Below are 27027 nucleotides of genomic sequence, written 5' to 3'. Positions count from 1 at the left end.
GCATTCCATGCTCACAGATCAGAAAAATAAATATTTTTTAAAATGTCTATACTGCCCAGAGCAATCTATACTTACAATGCCATTCCAATTAAAATTCCATAGGCATTTTTCAAAGAGCTGGAACAAACAATCCTAAAATTTGTATGGAACCAGAAGAGACCCGAATTGCTAAGGAAATGTTGAAAAAGAAAAACAAAACTGGAGGCATCACGTTGCCTCATTTTAAGATTTACTACAAAGCTGTGATCACGAAAACACCATGGTACTGGCACAAAAACAGACACATAGACCAGTGAAACAGAGTAGAGAGTCCAGATATGGACCCTTAACTCTATGGTCAACTAATCTTTGACAAAGGGGGAAAAATTATCCAGTGGAAAAAGAACAGTCTCTTCAATAAATGGTGCTGGGAAAATTGGATAGCTATGTATAGAAGAATGAAACTTGACCATTCTCTTACACCATACACAAAGACAAACTCAAAATGGATAAAAGGCCTCAATGTGAGGCAGGAATCTGTCAAAAATCTTAGAGGAGAATATAGGCAGTAACCTCTTCAACATTGGCCACAGCAACTTTTTCAAGCTATGTCTCCAAAGGCAAAGGAAACAAAAGCAAAAATAAACTTTTGGGACTTCATCAAGTTCAAAAGCTTCTGCATGGCAAAGGAAACAGCCAACAAAACAAAGAGGCAACCCACGGAATGGGAGAAGATATTCGCAAATGACACTACAGACAAAGAAATGATAACCAAGATCTATGAAGAACACCTCAAACTCAACACACACAAAAGAGATAATCATGTCAAAAAATGGGCAGGAGACATGAACAGACACTTCTCCAAAGAAAATATACAAATGGTTATCAGACACATGAAAAACTGTTCATCATCATTAGCCATCAGGGAGATTGAAATCAAAACCACATTGAGATACCACCTTACACCAGTTAGAATGACCAAAATCAACAAGATAGTAAACAAGTGTTGGAGAGGATGTGGAGAAAGGGAAACCCTCTTACACTATTGGTGGGAATGCAAGTTGGTGCAGCCACTTTGGAAAACAGTGCAGAGGTTCCTTAAGAAATTAAAAATAGAGCTACCCTATGACCCTGCCATTGCACTCCTGGGTATTTACCCCAAAGATATAGATTTAGTGAAAAGAAGGGCTATCTGTACCACAATATTCATAGCAGCAATGCCCACAGTCACCAAACTGTGGAAAGATCCAAGATGCCCTTCAATGGGCGAATGGATAAAGAAGATATGGCCCATATATATAATGGAGTATTATGCCTCCATCAGAAAGGATGAATACCCAACTTTTGTATCAACATAGATGGTACTGGGAAGAGATTATGCTGAGTGAAATAAGTCAAACAGAGAGAGTCAATTATCTCATGGTTTCATTTACTTGTGGAGCATAAGGAATAATATGGAGGATGTTGGGAGAAGGAGAGAAGTGAGCTGGGGGAAATCAGACGGGAGACACAAACCATGAGAGACTGTGAACTCTGAGAAACAAACTGAGGGTTTTGGAGGGGAAGGGAGTGGGGGGGGTTGTGTGAGACTCGTGGTGGGTATTATGGAGGGCATGTGCTGTATGGAGCACTGGGTGTGGTGCATAAAGAATGAATTTTGGAACACTGAAAAAAGATATAATAATTTAAAAAAAAGAAAAAGAAAAAGAAAAATGAAGCAGGCTCTTTGCAGCTCAGGGAGTCAGATGCGGTGCTTGATCCTAGGGCCCTGGGATCATGACCTGGGGCAGACACTTAGTGACTGAGCCACCCAGCTGCCCCTATGTTAACTTTTATTTGAATAAAAATTTGGGAAAAGAAATAAAAAAGAGTATGTTTATCCATGAATGTGTTTAGTTTGATCTAAATTCATTCTTTTATAAGTTCTCTGGTATAAATAAATACTTAAGAAACACTTGGAACTGCCATTATTCCCATGTGAGGTAGCAAGTTTCTTTCCTTTTTTTTTTTTCTTTCCCTTTTTAGGAATTTATTTCCTGGTAGAAAAGGAGAAGCAAAGTCAGGCTCCTGTACATTCTAGGAAAGAGGGAGGGAAGGGGAAGGGAGGCACAGGGGAGGGCTCCAACTTTGGCATTTATTTCCACAGTTGTCCTGGCTGGATCTAGGGAGGGCCTGCAGGGATGGTGCCACCAAGTCTGGTGACAGAGGTGGCAGGTCAGTGGCAGGTGTCCCAGAGGACAGCCCATATAGAGGCAATAGAGGCAATAAATACTGACAAGCCACACATACAACTCCAGGCCGACAGACCCAGGTAGACAAGTAAGGCTCAGGTACTGGCTTTGTCTGGGAGGGCTGTCCGCTGGGGTTGTGGGCTCTACTGTTGTCCACTGGAACAAAGAAGGCAGAGCTGTGAGGACACTTGGCCTCCCAGATGGGAATGGAAGCTACTTCAGTTTTGACAGTTTGGCTTTCCCCAAGTCCCTGCAGTCATCTCCATAGCCTTGGCCTGGAGAGGGAGCTGGTTAGTCTCTGGTGGACAAGAGAGCAAGATCAGCATCTCCCACTCTTCCCCCAGGACTGCAAGTGGGGCAGGGACCAAGAGGACCCCATGCTCACCCAAACATAGGGATTTAGAGTTTCATATCGGCCCCTACAGCACACGTTCCACATGTTTAGGTATCATGGTTAGATGGTTACCCACAGCTGTAGTTGAATTGACTCAAGACAGGTGAAAGCAGGAGGTAGCTGGCCCCCCAGAGGCCTCCAACCGTGCTCCCGTCTAACCCCAGAAGAAGAAAAGGAAGATTCATGGCAACTATGAAGACCCACAGGGACCTAAGTACCCCATGATTCCCTTGGAAAAGCTAGGGCCTTGGATCAGGTTAGGACGGGTAGAGGAACCTGAAGGGTTACAGAAGTGGAGATGGAGGCCTGTGCTGGAGGTTCCCTCTTCCCAATACTCCCCTGGAATAGGCAGAAGCAGTAAGACGAGACCATCGTGGAGGCTGGGTCCTGAAGGCAGGGCCAGGAGGGATGGGAGGGCTGGCCAGGGAGCCGACCTGTCTGCACTCTGATAAGGTGTTGAGGTGAGGGTGGGGGTAGTAGGAGTGGGGCACATCAGAAAAGTCATTCATCTGTCCGAAGGCTTGCTCACCTCCCTGACCAGGACTCAGTCCTCCCATTCCTATTTGATGGTAAGATTCCACTCCCAGGAGAGGTGAACAGTCTTGTCATCTGGGAAGCAGGACTTGTACCTGCCACAATCCAGCATACCCTTGGGTGTCTCTTCCCTGAGGGCCAGAAACCTGTACTCCTCTGCTTGGGACCCAGAGCTTCCCACCAGATCGTTTGTCTTGTCAATCTTGATGCCTTCCCTGCATGTGTGCTGGATGTACTTCATGCCAGACATAGTTTCCCAGTTCACTGGAGAGAGATTTTTCTCTGCCCTCCTTCAGCACCAAGGACTGCTTCTTGAAGCTCTCCAGATTACCTGTCAGGTCCAGCTCCAGGGTACCCAGGGCCAGGCTACACACCAGGGTTAGGCAGGCCACAACCACACTGGGTACATTAGGGTCAGCAGACACTGCTACGTGGCCCAGCAGAGTGTCTTTGTTCTTGTATGGACTCTTATCATCCTTGTCCAGCTCCTGGATCTCCTGGTTGCTCTTCTGGGCAGGGGGCTCACAGCTGACTGAGTGTTCATCCTCCTCATTCTTGGCTACCCTCTATGCTAGCTGCTCTGCCGCGGGCTCCTGCTTCCCCTGCTCACCTCTACCTGAGTCTGGGACACCAGAGACTCCATGGGCCACTCTTGTGCTCCCTTGCTCAGAGAATAGCAAGTAAGTTCTTAACTGAGTATACAATTATATTAATTATTGTGTTAGTCAGATTTTTGTCCAGTGTGTTATATAACCTTTGTCTTCATCTGCTCAGGCTCCCATAACAAAATCCCATAGATTGGGTGGCTTTAACAATAGAAATTTATTTTCTCACAGTTCTGAAGCCTGGAAGTCTACTATCAGGTGTCAGTTTGGTGCATTTTTAACCCCTAAATCTCATGTATCAGTAGAAGTTATTTGGAAAACACACAAAGTAATTATTCTTGTTCAAGATAGAGTGAGGCAGCATACAACCCTTGATGTTTCTCTGACCTCTCCAGTATAATCCAGCATAATTCATTTTAATGACCCCTTCATCTATATTGTAAGACTAGAAAGTTGTTAGTGACACTTTTTTAAATAAATGAAGTAAATGAGGTATAACAAAGGCTGTTCTATCCTAACTCAAGGCAGCCTCTCTACAAGAATGTGGTTGCTTCAGAGAGGGATTGCCTACAGCATGTAGGGATAATAATATGTTTCTCAACAGCAGAAAAAAGCTGCCTTGCTCTTCATTCCAGGAAAATAGTATTTGAAGCCATTATGTTTAAGTAACACAATATTTAGAATCTATTAATGTTGCCTTTTTTAATGTTGTTGTTGTTTTCTGATTGTTTGTTTTTAAATAACGTGGTATTTTACCAAAAATAAAAGAATTGTCATTTTGGTGTTTGAAAAATTCTCATCTAATTTAAGAGTAATGTGTTCAGCAATAAATAATTATTGTTTAGATTTAAATTCTTTAAGAGATTTCAAATAGCAAGCAAAGTAAATACAAAATCTCTGGAATATAGAACCACATTTTCATATTAAATCATTCATATTTATGTTTAGTGGTTAGAAGGACAAAGAAGGGAAAAGAACTCTTCTATGCTTAACATGTGAGAATAAACATACCAGATAGGAAGAGAAAAAAGCAACTTTATCATATCCTATTATTTGGGAAATCTCTAAATATTTCCTCATATATTTTAGCCTTTATAATATTCTATTTTAATGCCTATTTTCTAATCCCAAACAATCCCTATATTTATAAACTCTGAAATCCATTAAAAAAATGCTTGTTGAATATGTATGCATATGCATAGTTGTTCTTTCTAAATTGTTAATGCCTTTCTCTTGTGTCTCTGCCTTATTTATGCATATGTAAATATGTATGTAAATACTTAAATTATTGATTTTAAAAGTAGTAAATTTAACAGTACTAAATATAAAGATGTTACTTCTATTTCACATAATTTTATAAATAAGTTTTCACTAATAACACAGAAACTCTAACTTTTACGAACTCTGTTAGTAACTCTTTATTACTAACTCTGTTACCCACAGCCACCTATCATCATGTATCTGAGAATTTTTAAGATGAAGAAAAAAAAATTTATTTCTTTCACTATATAGTATCTGCATGCATATGTTATTTATTTACTTTTACTAATAAAAAATTAAAGGAAGAACTATCAGAACTACCCTATAATTCAGCAATCCCACTTCTGGGTATATATATGAAGGAAGTGAAATCATTACTCAAAGAGTTATCTTCACTCCTATGTTTATTATCACATTTTTCACAATAGCCAAGAAAAGGAAATAAGCTAAGTGTTTATCAAAATATGAATGCATGGGCGCCTGTGTGGCTCAGTGGGGTAAAGCCTCTGCCTTCAGCTCAGGTCATGATCCCAGGGTCCTGGGATCGAGCCCTGCATGGGGCTCTCTGCTCCGCAGGGAGCCTGCTTCTCCCTCTCTCTCTGCCTGCCTCTCTGCCTACTTGTGATCTCTGTCTGTCAAATAAATAAATAAAATCTTAAAAAAAAAAGATTAAAAAAAAACAAAAACAAACCAAAAAAATATGAATGCATAAAGAAAATGTGCATGTGTAATATTTTTAAAAGTTATATTTATGTATGTATGTATTTATTTATTGGAGACAGGAAGTGAGAGAGAGAAACAGCGTGTGCACACAGGAGGGTGGGAGAGAATCTCAAGCCGACATTCCGTGAAGAACAGAGCTGGACATGGAGCTTGATCTCAAGACCCTGAGGTCATTATCTGAACCTAAACCAAGAACCTGATGTTGAAGTGACTGAGCCAACCAGGTGTCCCATGTGTGTGTAATATAATTCAGCCATGAGAAAGAAGGAAAATTCTGCCATTTGTGATAACATGGAATGACTTTGAAGACATTATGCTAAGTGTGATAAATCAAAGACAATTACTATATGGTATCACTTAAATGTGAAAACTAAAATATGCAAATTTGTAAAAACAGAGGAAAATGGTGCTTAGCAGGGGCTGGGAGGGGTGGAAGAATAGGAGAGGTGTTGTTTCAGGGTACAAATTACAGCTAGTAGATAAGTAAGTCCTGGAGATCTACTGCATGGTACACTAAATATAGACAATAATGTATTTTAATCATCAAACTTGTTATGAGATTAGATCTGAATTATCCCCACTAAGACAAGAAATGATAATTATATTCCATGATAGAGCGCCAATGCTACAATCACAATTATATTACAATATATAAAGAAATCAATACAATTGTTACACAATGTTTTATGTTATATATTTCATTAAGAGGGAAAAAAACTGCTTTTATTCTAAAACAGAAAGGTGATAGGAAATTATTTAATTTTGTAATTAAAAACATCTCCAGGGGCATGTGGGTGGCTCAGTGGGTTAAGCCCCTGCCTTCAGCTCAGGTCATGATCTCAGGGTCCTGGGATTGAGCCCCGCATCGGGCTCTCTGCTTGGCAGGGAGCCTGCTTCCTCCTCTCTCTCTCTGCCTGCCTCTCTGCCTACTTGTGATCTCTGTCAAATAAATAAATAAAATATTTTTTAAAAAAAATCTCCAGACGGTATATCTAGTGTTGAATTATTTTATATATTTGAATATGTTCATATATGGGTATCTATACATATATTGTTTGATATAGATCAAATACTACCTTCAAAAAATCAATGCTTTACATCTGATTTTCATAAAACATTCTGAATCATATGCATTATACAAATTTTAAAAATTTTCATTATTCTGACTGTTGGTAGTCTAGTTTCTAACAGTTTCTTCTATGTTACTTGTATGCTTAGTGTTAACAAATAGTTGCTAAGTAGAAATACATTCTTTTACACATGAAAGACAGATATTGAATAATGTTAGTAAACACCTATAGAATAACTTACAAAATGATATTCTTTTTTTTTCCTCCCAATTTATTTATTTTCAGAAAAACAGTATTCATTATTTTTTCACCACACCCAGTGCTCCATGCAAGCTGTGCCCTCTATAATACCCACCACCTGGTACCCCAACCTCCCACCCCCCCGCCACTTCAAACCCCTCAGACTGTTTTTAAGACTCTGAAAAACAAAAATGATATTCTGTTAATAATACCAAATGCAGGGACACCTGGGTGGCTCACTCAGTTGGGTGACTGTCTTTGGCTCAGGTTATAATCCTAGGTTCCTGGTATCAAGTCCCACAATGGGCTCCTTGCTCAATGGGAAGTCTGCTTCTCTCTCTGCCTGCCCAACCTCTTGCTTGTGCTCTCTCTCTCTCTGACAAATAAATAAATAAAATATTTAAAAAAAAATTATCCCAAACTTCAGACAAAAGGAAAATAACTAATGGTGTGTAGATGGCATGTACCAATATTAAATACAAATCCGTAAAAAATATTTGTTTTCTATTAGAGTTCAGTGTTTATTGGTTATTGTTTTACAAAGAAATCTCACCACTAAAATAAAGCAGTATTTTTTAAGTAAACTGGATATTGAGTAACTGTAGCTAATACTTTAGAGAGCGTATCACTATCTATTCAGTATTAATGCCTTTGAGGTTTCAAAGAATTCATACCATTCTTAAATTCAAAAGCAGAGTTTCCATACCATCATCTTTATCAAAGTATAGTCCGACAATGAATTATTTTTCTTGTGCTTTTGTTATGTATTTTGTTATTGAGCTGCAGGATCAACATATTTTCTTCTGAATTATCAAATTAAAGTATACTACATTTATAGTGAATGATCAATCAATAATAACTCCTTTAACTGGTACAGTATTCTAAAATATTTTACACATCTTATCTTTTTCTGAATGCATATAGTAGTTGAATCTTTATTGAAATTAGAAACAGATGAAATCATCATAAAAATTATTAGAACCATTCTTACTTTGTTTTCAAATTCTAATACAGAGTTCCATCTTTACAGGATAGCATGCAGTTTTATACTCTACCCACCTATACTTTGTGGAAGTTGTTTGCAGATTGTCTCCTGGCTACTCCAAAGAGCCAGTTTCACTGGATTCCTCCTAGGAGAAAGGTCATAAGGAAGGAACCAATGAGATGATATTGGATCGTGTCATCTCTTTTTTAGGAGCAGCTCTGCTTTCAACTGTGTTAAATATTAGATTTCTGAAAATCTTCTTCAAGTGTGCTCTGATTAAAATATCATAAGCAAGTTTAAAAAATAATGCCACTGTAGTATGTTGCTAATTTTAACTTTAAATGAAAGGTGACTTTCCCCCTTATAATAGTTACTTTATAGTTTCAAGAATTCTCTTAAGATTATGGGGAATACAATGTTTTAGATGTTGGGAAAGAACATTTAGGCATACAGATGTATGCTCTATCTGTCTCTCTCTTCTCACACACACACACATATACACACACATACACACATGCACACATACCAGCTGAGAAAGGAAGTTAAGTTTATTCATGGTGTCACAGTATGAATCTTTCCTGAGAAGGTCAAGGAGTCTTTAATGCTAAGATGTTACCATTTCTATTACATCCCTCAAAGAGGTAATACCTGTTACTACCTCCTTTATATAAATAATTTCATAATACAAACTGACTTTTGTCTTCATAATTGAAATCCAAACATCTCTGCTGCACAGCTAATTTTTCTAAACTTTTATGCTTTCTATTATATATCTGGGTAATTCTCCTTATTGTTCATTTACTTTATTTGCACAGGCTCTTAGACATGTTCTTTGATGAACAAATAATTTGTGACATAGAGGAACCAGAAAAAAAAAAAAGGAAAATAAAACCTATGTCACCCTTAAGTACTAGGATGAACCACATATTTTTCTACTTTATCAAATCCATTAATTGTAAGACATATCATTAATTCATGTATCCATGAGAAAAAAAGATAAACATTACCAATTAAACTATGACATGCTACCTATGGTAAAACTGATTCTAATTTTAGAGATGTCATAATGTTAAAGACATGTACTTAGAACAAATGTAGAAATCATTCATTTGATTTTTACAAAAAACACCATGTGGAATGAATTTTTTGTTCTGTTCCTAAAATGGGGAAAATTAAGGATGCCTGGATGGCTCCATTAGTTAAGTGTCCAGCTCTTGGTTTCAGCTCAGGTCATGGTCTCATGTTTTGTGACATTGAGCCCCAAGTCTGGATCTGCACTCAGCAGTAGTTGGCTTGGATATTCTCTCCCTCTGCCTCTCCCCACTTATGCACACTCTCTCTCCTGCTCTCTCTCTCTCTCTCTCTCTCAAATAAATAAATCTTTAAAGTAAAATAAGATGGAGGAAATTAGTACAGAACTCTAAGTAACAACCCGAAGGACACACAACTAATATATAGTACAGTCAGAATTCAGAATCAAAGTTGTCTGACTCTTTGAACCATCTTCTCCTTACAGATTCCCAAGTCTTATGAGTTCATTGCAACTTGTAATGTAAGGTAATGATGAAACACTGCTGCTTCACTTCTAGAATTGCCACTCAGGACTCTTATTTAATAGCCCATATGCCACAATCTGTAAAGAGACCCTTGTATAACCAAATGATAGATTTTTAACATATTCTTAAGTCATGATTACTAAGAAAAAGATACTGCTTCTCTATACGTAAATCTCAATAAATGTTTTTTAAATGTTCCATATCATGATACTTATGGCAAATATAGTACTTTCTACTTAATAGCTTTAAAATGTTTTGATCATTTGGACAAACTGTCAAAGCAGCCATGGCACTGAACAACCAGAATTGTTTTAACCAATAAACCACACAATCCAATAGAATATGACTTTGGCTTCAGCTTTCCATGTAATGAGTTTTAGTGAATTAATGAATCAGTGAATTAGTCTTCAAATCATCGAGGCCTTATAAATAGTCAATGTCTTATATACTTAAGCTGGTAGTAATATTAATGTATGCAAATATTTATTGAGTCATTATTATAAACCAAGAACTAATCTAAATTACATAGTTCCAGTTTTAAGTATGTAAATGAGTTATTTGTTGAGCTTATATATATATACACACACACACACACACACACACTCTTATTTTTTTTAAAAGATTTTATTTTTATTTATTTGACAGAGATCACAAATAGGCAGAGAACGAGAGAGACTGAGAGAGAGAGAGAGGAAGGGAAGCAGGCTCCCTGATGAGCAGAGAACCCGATGCGGGGCTCAAGCCCAGAACCCTGGGATCATGGCGGGAGCCGAACCCCACACTATTATTAAGCCCATTTCTTGGATGAGAAAAATAAGAGCTCAACAAATAACTCATTTACACAGTTAAAACTGGAACACAGAATTTATTCCAGTTTCGCAGCCAAAGCTTTTAACCTACCTACAATATATCTTTCTAAGAAGAAGGAGGAATGGGCTGGAACTCTAGAAATCAGCCCTGAATTTCAAGTTACAAACTGAATTCTAGAGTTTAGTCAAATCATTTCATCGGATTCCGTGTAACCTTTGTGAACGATGTGAGTTTCTCTGATGATTCCAGTTTCACTTTTCACTTAAAATGGGGTTTGGTTTGCCTGTGTTTCCTCCTCCCTTGCCCAATGCAAATCTGTTGGTTTGAGTTTTCCTAAGGATTCTGTGTGAACTTGCTTCTTTTTGTTCCAAGGTCTTGAATCCTGATCTTCACGTAGAATGTGGTGTTTTCTTTTATGCTCACACAGCACCCTGCATATACATTTATTAAATGTGCATTGTTAATTAGTGATATTCTCCAGAGTCTCTGAACTTCCTTAAAGCAGAAATGGTATCTCATTTCCAATATATAAACTGAGAGCCTAGTCTGACATACACAAAGCATTTAGTAAGTGAATGCTAAGTAGAAGAAAGAAGAAATGAATGAGTGGATGTTCATTTACTCACTTATATAAGGAATTTGGCTTAGTTGAACATAAGATTCTTCTTAGGCCTAAACTCAGTCATTTCTGCCTTTATTGATATATTAGAGCACTTTGTTGATCTTTTTTGACCTCAATCTCCATAACACAGTTTTGTAGGTTTCCAACATTCCCAAACTGGCAGAGATTATGACTGTACCAAAGCATGAGCTCTTTTCACTTGTCAGACTCTCTTGCAAATAATTTGGCCCTGTGACTGACATCTTCCCAAGAAAATGTTGGGCAAAGGATTGTATTACTTTCAGGTTTGACCGTTAAGACATCCTGAAGAGCCTAATGGATCTTTCTGGCTCCCCAGTCATCCTGAAGCAGGGAATCATTGAGCCCTAGGGAACAATGGAGCAACAAAATGAAAGACTTTTAGCATCGGAAGCCATTGTTACATAAAAGTGACCCAGAAAGGCCACATGGCTTGTGTCAGGCTGTGTAAGCAATAACTAAGGCTTTCTTATGTAAGCCAAGAGAATTTTTTTCTACTTTTTATGGAAGGTAGGATTAATTACTCCAATTCTAAAACAAACCAATATCTTCAATTACCAGACTAATTTGTTTTTCTCTTTCTCTTTCTTTTTCCATTTTGTTTGTTTTAGGCTAAAAAGAAGAGAATATGTAGAATTGATTCATGGTATCTTAATCCAAATTTTTCCTCTCAGACTTTCTTGGTCAGAGTTATAAATCTGTATAGTCTCAGACACATTAGAGCTTCTATTAATGGAAGAGTAAACACAAGAAAATTTCAAACTTACAGTAGATCCTTTAACAATCAATTAAGGCCCAGCATATATACTAGTTATTTGTAGACATAACAAACAAGCAAAACAAACAAACAAACAAACAAAAAACAACAAAAAAAAAACATTTAGGATGTTTACGTCACAATGGGTGGTATATTAATGGATACCAAAACACATTTTTTTCCTCTACCTGCAGTAGAGGTTTTGCTTTATTTTGAATAGGTGATATATGAATAGATGATGTAACACTGAGAAGAGAATATGGAACTCATGGGAAGGAAACCACACTATAAGGAAGTTGCTTCTAATTTATTATCTCAAGATCAAATATTCACCAAGGCTTGATATTTTATTTTCTTATAGTTTAAGATTTAACTTCCTAAACTCTAATAAGAAATCCCTCAAAGAGAAAGAGAAAAAGTATATTCTTCATTATTATAATTCCCCCAAAGAGTCTTTAAACCAGGGTTAACTTAGGTGAATTATATTTTAAACCATTTGTTAAAATATTTAATGTTAACTCCTAAGTATCTAAAATATTACACTGAATTGGCTTTACAGGATGTTTCTTTTAACTATTCCTTTCAGATAGGATTATGATAAAAAGAAAAAGGTTATGTCATACTTATTTAATTTTTTAGCAAATAATCTCAGTAAGTAGTAATATCAACATCTAATTTCTGATCTCAAATTTCTTTATTCCCTTATCTGCCTCCCAATATTTCACAGGTCTCTTGATTTATCTGTTAAAATGTATAGAGACAGACAACAATGAAGAAAGAAATGAAAAAACATAGTGAGAGAAAGGGAGAAAGAGAAAGGAAGGGAGAAAAGGAAGGATGGACATATGGAGAAAAAAAACTATCATTTTTATGACGTGTACAGAAGAGGTTGGGAAACAATTTTTTACTCAGAAAAAGCAAATAAGAGAGGAAACCCACAGGTTTAATACAGTGGTTAAATTCGAAAATATGAAAAATCTTGGAAGAAATTCAAAATGACAGAGAGCTGGACATCCATTGCATGGTGGATATTTTACCTTGGCCTTAGAGATCACGGCATGAACATGAACTGATTCGGTTACACATTTAAAACCTTAAATTCAAAAAAGGGATAGTAAGTGAAACACAGCTCATAAAGAAAAAAACAAACAAACAAAACAAAACTTACATATTACTCTAAATAAGAAAGATAAAAACCAAAAGCAATACCATTTAATTTTGTGTTATTCATTTAAAAAAAATTGCAAACACTGATCACATTATTCAGAGATCTTTGGAAACCAGGAAAAATTAGATTTATAAACCTTGAAAACAATGAGTGGTTGTGAAATAGCCTGTCTCAAAGAAGCCATTTAACTAACTTCCCTAATTATTAAGACCTTATTCTAATGGATAGTAGACCCAAATGTCTGTGCTTAAATACCTCATTTTTTTTTTCAAATCACTTTTAGTGGCATTTACTTATACTTTAAAAAAAAAATCCAATTATTATTACTTAAGTCCACACAAATCTGCTAATTAGTGGTAGAATTTGGACTGAAGCACAGTTCTGAATCTCAATCTCAGCACCGTCATTGCTATTTAAAACCTCTACTGCTCTGACCATTGAGATAGATACCTTTCCTTTATGTCTCAGTATTAAACAGAAATGATCAATCTTTTGAGTTTCCTAACATCTAAAAGATGTTTTTTAAAAATTCTGTTGTGGATCACCTGGGTGTCTCAGTCAATTAAGTTTCTGCCTTCAGCTGAGGTCATGATACCAGGGTCCTGGGAATCAGCCCCATGGGAACCTGCTTCTCCCTCTTCCTAGGTTTCTCACCCTGTTTGTGCTGTGTGTGTATCTGTTCTCTCTCTGTTTCTCTCTCTCTCACGTAAAGAAATAAATAATTTTTTTTTAAATTTAAAATCAGGTTGTGGGAGTCCCCTGGGTGGCACAGTTGATTGAGTGTCCGACTTACTTTTAGCTCAGATTATAATCTCAGGATCATGAGACTGAGCCCTGAATCTGCACTCAGTGCAGGGTCTCCTTAAGATTCTTTCTCTCTGGGACACTTGGGTGGCTCAGTTGGTTAAGCTGCTGCCTTCGGCTCAGGTCATGATCCCAGCATCCTGGGATCGAGTCCCATATCGGGCTCCTTGCTCAGCAGGGAGCCTACTTCTCCCTCTGCATCTGCCTGCCTCTCTGCCTACTTGTGATCTCTCTCTCTCTCACACATAAAAATATATATATGTACATATATACATATTATATATTTTTAATTTAAAATCATGTTGTGGGGATCCTTGGATGGCACAGTTGATTGAGTGTCCGACTCTTAGTTTTAGCTCCGATCATGATCTCAGGGTCATGAGGCTGAGCCCCACATCTGCACTCAATGCAGAGTCTCCTTAAGATTCTTTCTCTCTCTACCCCTCCTAGTCACACACTCTCTCTCTCTTTCAAATAAATAAATCTTTTTAAAAAATACCATTATGGGCTGAATTGCGTCTCCTCGATGCTTATGTGTTGAATGAAAGCCTAACATTTAGTACCTCAAAATGTAACTGTATTTGGAAATAAGGTCTTTACAGATATGATTAAGTTAAAATTAAGTTGTGTTTTGCTTTGTTTTTACAGTGGGCCTTAATCCAATATGAGTGGTATCTGTATAAGAAGAAGTAATTCAGGTACATACACAGAGATACTAGACACGCACACAGGGATGACCATGTGAAGACATAGCAAGAAAGTAGCCATCTGCAAGCCGAGAAGGGAAGCCCCAGAAGAAACCGACTCTACCAATCTCCTGATCTTGGACCTCCAGCCTCCAGAACTGTGAAAAAAATAAATGTTTGATTTTAAGTCCCCAGACTGTTGTATTTAGTTCTGAGAGCCTAAGCAGACTCAATGTGCACAATTTTGTATCACTTGCCTGGAAGGACTGATGTGAACATTTATGAGATAATGATTATTAAAAAATTAGGGAATATTTATGAGATAACAATTAATCCCCTTAAAAATTGGGGATTAATATTAAAATCATACTAATAGCTATCAACATATTTTTAAATGTTCAAAATTTAATTGATACATTACACAGTTTTCAAAGAAACAGAGTATAGTAGATTAGAACACTCTTTAAAGATATTCACTGCTGCCCTCACCTTAATAAAGTGTACATCCCTTCTCTGTTGGATTGGGTTGTCACCATGTCTTGTTTAGCCAGTGAGATACTAACAAATGTGATGTAAATTAAGGTTTGAACTATGTTTGTGTAGTAGGGCATTTGTGAGTCTATCATGGCCCTGGGAGAATTTTCCTTTCAACTTGGGCCTTGGAATGTCCTCACATAAAGCAGACTTGAGGCCAATGTATATGGAGGAGCCAAGGCCAGTTCTCCCCCCAGTATAAATCAGTGCTCCCAGGTAAGTCTGGCCAAGATGACCTGATGCACCGGTGAACTGCAGATGCATGAGAGAGAACAAATGAAAGCTGTTTTAAGTCACTCCGTTTTGAGGAGATCTGCCATGTACTGTAATTGAACCATAATTGACTGATGTGGAAAGCGTTGCAATATAAATAAATAAATAAATAAATAAATAATGTTGATTACAATGCAATCAACGTAAATTTTAAATAATATTCAATAGGAAATCAGTATTATTGTTGAAAATTTAAAATATTATTACATATTTTCAATGTGAGAAATAGAATATTAAAAATACACCTCTCAGGTATTTATTATGTTCTAGGCATAGTGATAACCTCTGATTATTTTATTTTATCTCAGTAATGACACTAAGCTTAAGTATAATGATTACCATATTTTACAAATATTCAGTGATTTTTCACAGGATCATACTGCTAGGATGTTGTAGGACAGGAATTTAAACCCAGGTAATCAGTTTTTAATGCCTGGGCTCTTAAATTTTTTTTCAACCCTGGTAAAACCAGGCATCAAATAACTGACTTAACTCAGAGTTGTTCCTCTCCATGGAAATTTTTAGTGAAAGGTGAAAAACTTACATAAGTTGAAGAGAAAACAGAGCATATTGGGCTGTTAATTTTTATAGCATATCCAGATATCACAGATTCTCTATTTTTTAAGATGATTTTATCTATTGATTTGCCACTCTAACCTAAAATATTTTAATACAAAGAGGTCTTCTGCACACTATACATAGTAAAGATCATGTTTTCATTATATACCCTATAAGAAGAATCTTACCTATTAAAAAAAAAACTTTTTTATGTTTAAGTATAATATATATATCAACATCTATATTAATTTAGGACCAAATAAGTGTGTGTATATATATATGCGTGTGTGGATGGATAGATGATAGATAGAAAGAGATTCATAGATTCTTATCATTAAACATGACTTCTTGCACTTTGCCATAATAGGAATCAGAACTGATGGGGAATTGCCAGGTTTCACAGCTACACTAAAGATAATTGACCTACCAGAATTTTGCTTTAATGCTAATATCAAGCTGATGGAAATTGAGTAAAATTATCACTTTTCTGTAACCTTGTATATATCTCACAGGTGATCTATTCAAGTTATTAATGGACAAAGAAAGATAAGAGGCATGCATGTTAATGGAAATTATCGGAGAACTGAAGTTATTTTCATTAAAAAATGGATAATTAAAGAACTTTGATAACATTTGAGAGTGTTTTTGTAACTAGGTCTAAGAATATCCAGAAGCCTTTCAGGTCATTTGAAAGCATTCTGGGAAGCTCTAAAATAATTGGTCCTTTTGGACTAGTCCTCTATAAATTCTCCTCAAGGCCCATCTCTACCCTTGCCATCTCCAAATGTCCAGATCCAGGTGAACAAATTGAGTTTGTAGAGAATCGTCAGAGTGTCTAGTGAACCAAGACATGTACAAAGATCTCAAAATATGAACGTGAGGAAGAAGTTCCTATATAGAATGCTAACCAAACATTAGCCAATTACAAGGCACGCCTGAAATTAAAGTCAATGCTAAAAGCAGCCAAATCAAATTAGTTTATCCTAACAGAGCAGATGTATACATTCAAAGCGAAAGGGCTTCGTTTATTTTTATTGATCAGTAGTGTTCACCAGAATCTGAAATTCAATATTGACTTGGCCTGAATATTAACGTACCATCTAGTTGAATGATTTGAATGTTTCTCATTTCCCTCCATCATTTAACTCGCATTATACAAATCCATGTTATTCTCTATGATATTGCTCAAAGGGATATAATTTTTTACAGTTTTATTTTTTCAGCTAGGCAACATTGCAGCCTCTCAGCAGCTGTTGGTTTGTAGAAATATTTGGATAGACTAGATGGTTTTATGCTGTTTCCATATCTCCTTATGAAACATGGTCTAGTATCTCTTTAAATTAAAAGATTTTAGCCAGGGTTACTTGATTTCTAGTTAAGAGATATTCCATACAAATAGCAGGCCTCGTCATTTACTCTAATATTGGTCAGCTGGCTGTTTTCCCAGATCATTTAGAATCTTAGACTATTAAATTTAAAATACTATTGATTTTAAACTTCTATAGATCAGGTGACTTTTCAACTCTGTGAGTCTAAAACATTGTCAACACACCATAATGTGTATATTACTAAGGACCTGCTAAGCCTAAAAATAATATGCAACATTAAATAGGATTAATTGATATGACAATTGGTAAGGTTTTCTATTTGATTTTAATGGAGTAAATACCAAATGCTTTATATGGTATTTTAATCATGCAGTTATTCCAACATTACTGAACGATCTACCCTAAAAACATTTCCTATTTGATTCTCTTGGAATAATTACTTATTAAACCACTCAACACTATATATTTAGGATTGTGTAAAAGAAAAAGAGGTAACATTCATCTTTATTCCATAAATAAAGGAAATAAGGTACTACTCAGATACTTGGAATTTCTCCAAAACATACAGCTCATCATTAGAGTCAGAAATAGTCAAAACATATCTAAAAGGTGCATTTTCTGCTGATCATTGAACACGCTCTTAAACTGGCAGAAACTGCCTCTGTGGATCTTGAGTCAACAGCTCTAGCTATGTGTCACAGAGTTCCAAAGGCCATTCTTCCTTTCTTTTCAGGTGAACTCTAGCATATCCCTGCATATTCATAGGCTGTAATGCACTTCTCATTCACGTTACCATTTTTGGTCTCTGGGAATTTTTTTTTTTTTAAATATATAAAAGGAACAGCGTGACCCCATCTTAAAAATTGAAATATTCGCTGATCTATGGTTATTCCTGTAATATCACAAGTGTTGGTGAATAATTCAAATTAAATAGTTTCCTATATATTCCATTTTAAAGGGACTTCATTTACTTTCTTTCAATGGTTTCCTCCTGTGCTGTTCTCACCCTGAATTATTCATATGCAACCTCACAAATTGCTTTGCGTTTGAGCAGTTCTGATATAAATCATAAGGCTATTTTCTCTGGAGGACTTCAGCTTTAAGCTCTACAACTTGTTTTAAAATGAAAACTGTGTTCAATTAAGGTGATTTGTTTGCTTCAAAAAATTAACTATCTTATATTGCCATTTGCAAGGAGAGAAGACTGAAGTTACATTCCTGGGTGCTGAATAATTTTAGAAGTAATTTACTTGCTCTCTCTGACTGTATCTTTGCATCTAGTTTACCCTGTCCATTTATTTGTGGTTAGGTCATATTCTTCAGGATATATAGCTATCAAAAATTCCTTTCCCAACAGTTCTGCATTTTGACTTTTGACTAGTTTCTTTGTAAACAAACTAAAATAATGTGTTCTTCTCTGCTTTCAGGTCCTACACTGAAGGAGAGAAACAGGAAATTAATGGAGATGCAAGCAAACTGAGAAATTAGATTCAGTGTGGAGTGCTGCTTTATAGCAGTATTTATTTTTATAAACAATATTTTAAGAATGATATCACTGAAAATGGTAGAGTAGGGAATTCCATCCATTCTTCCCCAAAAGTAACTAATAAGATGAAAGGAAACCTATGGAGTGGGAGAAAATATTTACAAATCATATATCTAATAAGGTGTTAAATCCAAAGCATATAGGCAACTCATACAACTTTATATCTCCCCCCACACTCCCCCCCCAAAAAAAAAACTGACTAAAAAATGGGCAGAGGACCTGAATACACATTTTTCCAAAAAAGACATATAAATGTCCAACACAATGGGTGAAAAAGTATTCAATATTATTAATGGAAAATAAAAGTCAAAATCACAATGAGATACCATTTAACACCTGTTAGAATGGTTATCATCCAAAAGACAAAAGATATCAAGTATTAGCAAGGATGTGGAGAAAAGAGAACTCTTGAGCACCCTTGGTGAGGAAGCAAATTGGTTCAGGCCTCTGGGAAACAAAAGAGAGATTCCTCAAAAAATTAAAAATCAGTAGCTGCACTTCTAGTGCAGATTGTTAGAACTAGAGAAAGCAACATGGACCTTATTCTCAAAGAACTGCGTTTATGGGTCTCCATATATCCTATACCTTTCTCAATGACCTGTACAAAGCATTTATTTCACCTAACTTAAAGCATTCCCTGGGCTAGGATGACTTCCCTAGTGGCTTTTGCCAGAAGCATTTAAACTAACAGATATTGGTTACAGCAGTCTGGAGCAAGGAATAATATTTGTAACAAGCTTGGGTTACACTTGAGATTCAATCTTAACTAATGGGCCAAAGAAGAAATCACATGGGATATTAGAAAATACATTAAGACAAATAAAAGCAAAACCACCACACACCTCAACTTTTGGCATGCAGTGAAGGCAGTACTCACTTGGAAATGTAGCGCTATAAACATTTATACTGGGGAAGAAATAAAAAAGAAAGAAAAAGAAAAAGATTTCTTCAAAAATTCAAAGAAAAGATTCTTCAAATCTACTGATTTGAAATCAGTAGCCTAATTGTATACTTGAAGGAACCAGGAAAAGAAAAGCAAGCTAAATCCAAAGTTAGCAAAAGAATGAAGTCTAACCCCGCCTCATGCCATATACAAAAATTATTAAAAATGGATCCAAGACATAAATGTGAGAGCTAAAACTATAATACCTTAAGTTGAAAATATAGAAGTATATCTTCATGCTCTAGAATTTAGTATTCTTATATGAGACCAAAAGCACAAGCAGAAAAAGGAAAACAAACAAACAAAAAAATAAACTAGACTTCATAAAAACTGAGAACAAAACTGCTCTTCAAATGACACTATTAAGAAAGTGAAAAGACAACCGGAAGAATGGGAGAAAATATTTAGCAAATCATAAAACTAATAAAGGTCTAATATCCAAAATATATAGAGAACTCTTACAACTACTCAGTAACAAAAACAAATGCCCAATATGGTAAATGACTTGAATACACAGTACCTCAATAAGCACATGAAAGATATTCAGCATCCTTAGTCATTGTGGAAATGAGATACGGTATCACTGTGTGTGTGTGTGTGTGTGTGTGTGTGTGTGTGTTTAAAGAACATAAGTCTTGGTCAGGAAATTGGAATGCTTTTACATTGCTATTGGGGAGGTAAAATGGTATGAATAGCCACTCTGGACAACAGTTCGGCAGTTTTTTATTTTTTATTTATTTTTTTAAAGATTTTATTTATTTATTTGGCAGACAGAGATCACAAGTAGGCAGAGAGGCTGGCAGAGTGGGGGGTGGGGAGAGCCCAATGCAGGGCTTGATCCAGGACTCTAAGATCATGACCTGAACGGAAGGCAGAGGCTTTAACACACTGAGCCACCCAGGCACCCCTGGAAGTTTTTTTAAAAAGTTAAACACAGAATTACCATATGACCCAAAGATGCCCCTCCTAAGTTTACATTCAAGGAATTGAAAAGAGGTATTTAAATATATATACACAAATGTTTACAGCAGCACTACTTATAATAGCCAAAAAGTGGAAATAACCCAAATGTCAAAGAACGGATAAATAAAATGTTGTTGATCTATACAATTGAATATTATTCAGTCATATAATGGAGTGACGTACAGATACATGTTACAGTGTCAATGTACCTTGCCAACATTAAAGTTGGTGAAAGAAATCAGACCTAAAAATTTGCATTTTATACAGTTTCATTTATCTAAAATATCCAGAATAGGTAAATTGATAGAGATAGAAAGCTGACTAGTGGTTGTCAGTGACTGGGGGGTGGGCTGGGGAGGAAGGGGGAATGGTAAGTTACTGTTTAATGAGTATGGGGTTTCCTTATGGGGTTTTAAAAATATCCTGGAACTATAAAGGTGGTAGTTGCAAGCATCTTGAATGTATCAAACAACTCAGAATTAGGCACTCTAACATTCTTAATGGTTACCTTTATGTCGTATTAATTTTACTCAATGGAAGGTAAATAAATAAAAGTAGCATTTTATCTAAAATGTTAAACATTGGTCCAGGAAGATCCGGGACTAGTTCATCTTTGGACTGATTTCTGTGGGGAGTTAAGAGCTAAGAACCTTCAGTGTTCCCTGGAGGTTTCCTCTGTGAATTCAGAGACTAACACTTTCCTTATGTGGGAGTCCTTGGGAAACTTTTCACCTGAATTTGCTTCTATACCTGACACCTTACCCAATTCTCTGACCTAGGAGACTGCACCTCATAGAGAACTCATACTATCTAACTTAATATATATATATAATATATATATATATATATATATATAATATATAACTAATATATATATATATATATATTTAATTTGTTTATTTGACAGAAAGAAATCACAAGTACGCAGAGAGGCAGGTTTGTGTATTTTCTGCTTTAGTTTTAAAGTCAGTCATTTTTCCAAAAAGTTCTGCTCCCTTTCATTGGAGAATGTTATTAGAAATCAAGTTCTGGGCTCTAGGTGTGTTTGTTGCTCTTAGGGTTAATGTAGAGCATGAAATCAGCCATAATACCTGGCTGTTCAAATGTAACATGGAAGCTGCTGGGGGCCAGGGAAGCTTTCAGAGAAGGGCAGATGCCTTTGGAAGGCCAAGGTCTGTATGACCAGGTTCCCATAGGAATGCCATGGGAAGTTGCCGTCCCCAAAGCTTGCTTGCTTTCTTTCTTTCTTTCTTTCTTTCTTTCTTTTTTTTTTTTTTTAAGATTTTACTTGTTTTTTTGACAGACAGAGATCACAAGTAGGCAGAGAGAGAGGAGCAGGGGGAAACAGGCTCCCCTCTGAGCAGAGAGCCCAATGCTGGGCTTGATCCCAGGACCATGAGATCATGACCTGAGCCGAAGGCAGGGGGGGCTTTAACCCACTGAGCCACCCAGGCATCCCTCCCCAAAGCTTTCTTAGCCCAAACAGGAACCCTGTGATCTAAGAGATGTGTGCATTGTCCCCTAGGCTGTGTTTAGCAGAACTTGTGGAACAAGCGGATTAGCATATTAGATCTTTCCTGTAAACAGATCCTCCCAGTTTCAGTAAGACCCCTGGTCACACATCACTGCCTGAGAAACAGTGATAAAGACTTATCCTGAAGGACCATAAAAGCACCCGGCAAAGAACAACAAAGGGTCTTTGTCTCTGAGTGTTGACACCTTGCCTTCTTCTATCACTGCAACTTGTTTGGAGTAAACTTTCATCCTTTGGTACAGGGATTGCTGGCCATTCCCAGCATTTTGCTACTATAGTGTTGTTGCTTCCAGACCCTTTCAGGTGACAGAACAAGAAATGTATGTGCATATACTACCTTAGGTACATGCAAACATATATAAATATTTGTATATATAACCACCTGTATCTATATTAAATTAAACACAATTTCCTTCTGATACCTTCAACTCTCTTTCATAACACCGTGGGCCATTCTAGCCTCCTCTCATTTCTTATCTATAAACTCTCAGTCCAGTAGTGGGAAACCTGACTCTCACCATCTGCCATTCCTTTATTAATTGCTCAATTCAGTACACATGTACCCAGTACATGTAAATAGCAGCATCGGAACCAATGCATTATGAGAAATAGCTTCATCAACTATAGACTTAAAAACTTCACTCATTTCTAAAGTAACCTAGTTTAGTACTTCTTTCCCCACCCTCTTCAGGGTGGCTCAACATTTAAAACAGATTGCTGCCCCTTTCTTCATTCCAAACAAGGTTACCACCAAATCCTAATTAACTTTTTAAATTTACATAAAGAGTCACTCTTCATTTAAAAAAAAAAAAAAAGATTCATTCTTCATGCTCTAAAATTCTATAGGTTTTCACAAATAGAATGTCACTTATTGACTACTGCAGTATCATTCAGAATAATTTTTTTTCCAATTTATTTATTTTCAGAAAAACAGTATTCATTATTTTTTCACCACACCCAGTGCTCCATGCAAGCTGTGCCCTCTATAATACCCACCACCTGGTACCCCAACCTCCCACCCCCCCGCCACTTCAAACCCCTCAGACTGTTTTTCAGAGTCCATAGTCTCTCATGGTTCACCTCCCTTTCTAATTTACCCAAAAGCACATACCCTCCCCAATGTCCATAACCCTACCCCCCTTCTCCCAACCCCCCTCCCGCCAGCAAACCACAGTTTGTTTCGTGAGATTAAGAGTCACTTATGGTTTGTCTCCCTCCCTATCCCATCTTGTTTCATGGATTCTTCTCCTACCCACTTAAGCCCCCATGTTGCATCACCACTTCCTCATATCAGGGAGATCATATGATAGCTGTCTTTCTCCGCTTGACTTATTTCACTAAGCATGATACGCTCTAGTTCCATCCATGTTGTGGCAAATGGCAAGATTTCGTTTCTTTTGATGGCTGCGTAGTATTCCATTGTGTATATATACCACATCTTCTTGATCCATTCATCTGTTGATGGACATCTAGGTTCTTTCCATAGTTTGGCTATTGTGGACATTGCTGCTATAAACATTCAGATGCACGTGCCCCTTTGGATCACTACGTTTGTATCTTTAGGGTAAATTCCCAGTAGTGCAATTGCTGGGTCATAGGGCAGTTCTATTTTCAACATTTTGAGGAACCTCCATGCTGTTTTCCAGAGTGGTTGCACCAGCTTGCATTCCCACCAACAGTGTAGGAGGGTTCCCCTTTCTCCGCATCCTCGCCAACATCTGTCATTTCCTGACTTGTTGATTTTAGCCATTCTGACTGGTGTGAGGTGATATCTCATTGTGGTTTTGATTTGTATTTCCCTGATGCCGAGTGATATGGAGCACTTTTTCATGTGTCTGTTGGCCATCTGGATGTCTTCTTTGCAGAAACGTCTGTTCATGTCCTCTGCCCATTTCTTGATTGGATTATTTGTTCTTTGGGTGTTGAGTTTGCTAAGTTCTTTATAGATTTTGGACACTAGTCCTTTATCTGATATGTCGTTTGCAAATATGTTCTCCCATTCTGTCAGTTGTCTTTTGATTTTGTTAACTGTTTCCTTTGCTGTGCAAAAGCTTTTGATCTTGATGAAATCCCAAAAGTTCATTTTTGCCTTTGCTTCCCTTGCCTTTGGCGATGTTCCTAGGAAGATGTTGCTGCGGCTGAGATCGAAGAGGTTGCTGCCTGTGTTCTCCTCAAGGATTTTGATGGATTCCTTTCTCACATTGAGGTCCTTAATCCATTTTGAATCTATTTTTGTGTGTGGTGTAAGGAAATGGTCCAATTTCATTTTTCTGCACGTGGCTGTCCAATTTTCCCAACACCATTTATTGAAGAGGCTGTCTTTTTTCCATTGGACATTCTTTCCTGCTTTGTCAAAGATTAGTTGACCATAGAGTTGAGGGTCTATTTCTGGGCTCTCTATTCTGTTCCATTGGTCTATGTGTCTGTTTTTGTGCCAGTACCATGCTGTTTTGATGATGACAGCTTTGTAATAGAGCTTGAAGTCCGGAATTGTGATGCCACCAACTTTGGCTTTCTTTTTTCAATATCCCTTTGGCTATTCGAGGTCTTTTCTGGTTCCATATAAATTTTAAAATTATTTGTTCCATTTCTTTGAAAAAGATGGATGGTACTTTGATAGGAATTGCATTAAATGTGTAGATTGCTTTAGGTAGCATAGACATTTTCACAATATTTATTCTTCCAATCCAGGAGCATGGAACATTTTTCCATTTCTTTGTGTCTTCCTCAATTTCTTTCATGAGTACTTTATAGTTTTCTGAGTATAGATTCTTAGCCTCTTTGGTTAGGTTTATTCCTAGGTATCTTATGGTCTGGGGTGCAATTGTAAATGGGATTGACTCCTTAATTTCTCTTTCTTCTGTCTTGTTGTTGGTGTAGAGAAATGCAACTGATTTCTGTGCATTGATCTTATATCCTGACACTTTACTGAATTCCCGTACAATTTCTAGCAGTTTTGGAGTGGAGTCTTTTGGGTTTTCCACACAAAGTATCATATCATATTCAGGAGGTTCAGAGAACGCCCCTCATAATCAATAAGAATAGGCCCACACCCCGTCACCTAATAGTAAAATTTACAAGCCTTAGTGACAAAGAGAAAATCCTGAAAGCAGCCCGGGAAAAGAAGTCTGTAACATACAATGGTAAAAGTATTAGATTGGCAGCTGACTTATCCACAGAGACCTGGCAGGCCAGAAAGAGCTGGCATGATATTTTCAGAACACTAAACGAGAAAAACATGCAGCCAAGAATACTATATCCAGCTAGGTTATCATTGAAAATAGAAGGAGAGATTAAAAGCTTCCAGGACAAACAAAAACTGAAAGAATTTGCAAACACCAAACCAGCTCTACAGGAAATACTGAAAGGGGTCCTCTAAGCAAAGAGAGAGCCTACAAGTGGTAGATCAGAAAGGAACAGAGACAATATACACTAACAGTCACCTTACAGGCAATACAATGGCACTAAAATCATATCTCTCAATAGTTACCCTGAATGTTAATGGGCTAAATGCCCCAATCATTCAGAATAATTTTATTTCCCTAAAGGAGTTCTGTGCTTCATGTACTTAACCCTTACCTATTATGTCCACTAGCAACCACTAACCTATTTATCGTCTCTGTAGTTTTGCCATTATTAGAATGTCATATAAATTGGATCAAACAGTATATAATTTTCAGACTGGTTCATTTAAACATATATATTTAAGATGCATCTGTGTCTTTGTAGCTTATTAGTACATTTCTTTTTGTTAAAGAATAATATTCTATTGCACAGATATAGATATACCACAGATGTTTTTATCCATTCACTTATTGAAGGGTTTATTGGCTGCTTCCAATTTAGGGTAACTATAAATAAAGCTGATAATGACATTCCTGTGAAGATTTTCAAGTATACCTACATTTTCAGATGGTTTAAGTATACAGAAGAACAATTGGGGCCCCTGGGTGGCTCAGTGGGTTAAAGCCTGTGCCTCAGCTCAGGTCATGATCCCAGGGTCTTGGGATCGAGCCCCACGTCCGGCTCTCTGCTCCGTGGGGAGGCTGCTTCCCCCTCTCTCTCTGCCTGCCTCTCTGCCTACTTGTTATTTCTATCTGTCAAATAAACAAATAAAATCTTAAAAAAAATAAAAATAAGGAATAATTACTTAGATGGTAAGACTGCTCAGCTTTGTAATAAATTGTTAATATCTTTCAAAATGGTTTTACCATTTAGAATTACCATCAATGAACAAAAGCTTCTGTCACTCTGCATGCTCACCAGTGAGTGCTATCATCAGTTGTTCAATATTAGCCATTTTACCAGTATGTCATTTGTTTTAATTTGTGACTCTCTAATAATAAATAATGTTGGTTATCTTCTCATATGCTTATTTTCTAATCTGTTTATCTTCTTTAGTGATATGTCTGTTCAGATTTTTTACCCATTTTTTTTAAGATTTTACTTACTTATTTGACAGAGAGAGAGAGAGATCGCAAGCAGGCAGAGAGGCAGGCAGAAAGAGGTGGAAGCAGGCTCCCTGCTGAGCAGAGAGCCCGATATGGGACTCGATCCCAGGACCCTGAGACCTTGACCTGAGCCAAAGGCAGAGGTTTAACCCACTGAGCCACCCAGGCGCCCCACCCACTTTTTAATTGTGCTGTTTGTTTTGTATTGTTGAGTAATTAAAAATTCCTTGTGTATTGTGAATATAAGTGTTATCTGTGTGCTTTTCAAATATTTTTCTCCCATTCTATAGCTCATCTTTTCCTTCTCTAAACCACGTATTTAACACGGAAGGTTTAAATCCTAAGAACTACTTTTTTTTTATAGTGCCTTTGTGTTACAACTAAAAGTACATTGCAAAACATGAAGATACTTACAGATGAAGATAAAAATTATAGTATATTTCTTATCAGAAATT

General features: G+C 36.8%; 1 non-coding gene and 1 pseudogene across 1 annotated transcript; both read right to left on the bottom strand.

The window, feature by feature from the left end:
* Nucleotides 1–3148: 3148 nt before the first annotated feature.
* LOC122890185 lies at nucleotides 3149–26421 on the bottom strand (annotated as a pseudogene).
* Nucleotides 15705–15818, bottom strand: LOC122890673. Its single transcript, XR_006381123.1, has one exon. It is a non-coding gene; the product is annotated as a U5 spliceosomal RNA (small nuclear RNA).
* Nucleotides 26422–27027: the final 606 nt, after the last annotated feature.

The sequence above is a fragment of the Neovison vison genome, chromosome 11 (genome assembly GCF_020171115.1).
Source record: "Neovison vison isolate M4711 chromosome 11, ASM_NN_V1, whole genome shotgun sequence".
Classification (NCBI taxonomy): Eukaryota; Metazoa; Chordata; class Mammalia; order Carnivora; family Mustelidae; genus Neogale; species Neogale vison.
Note: the sequence above shows the minus strand (reverse complement) of the source record. Positions and strands in the feature narration are given on the sequence as shown.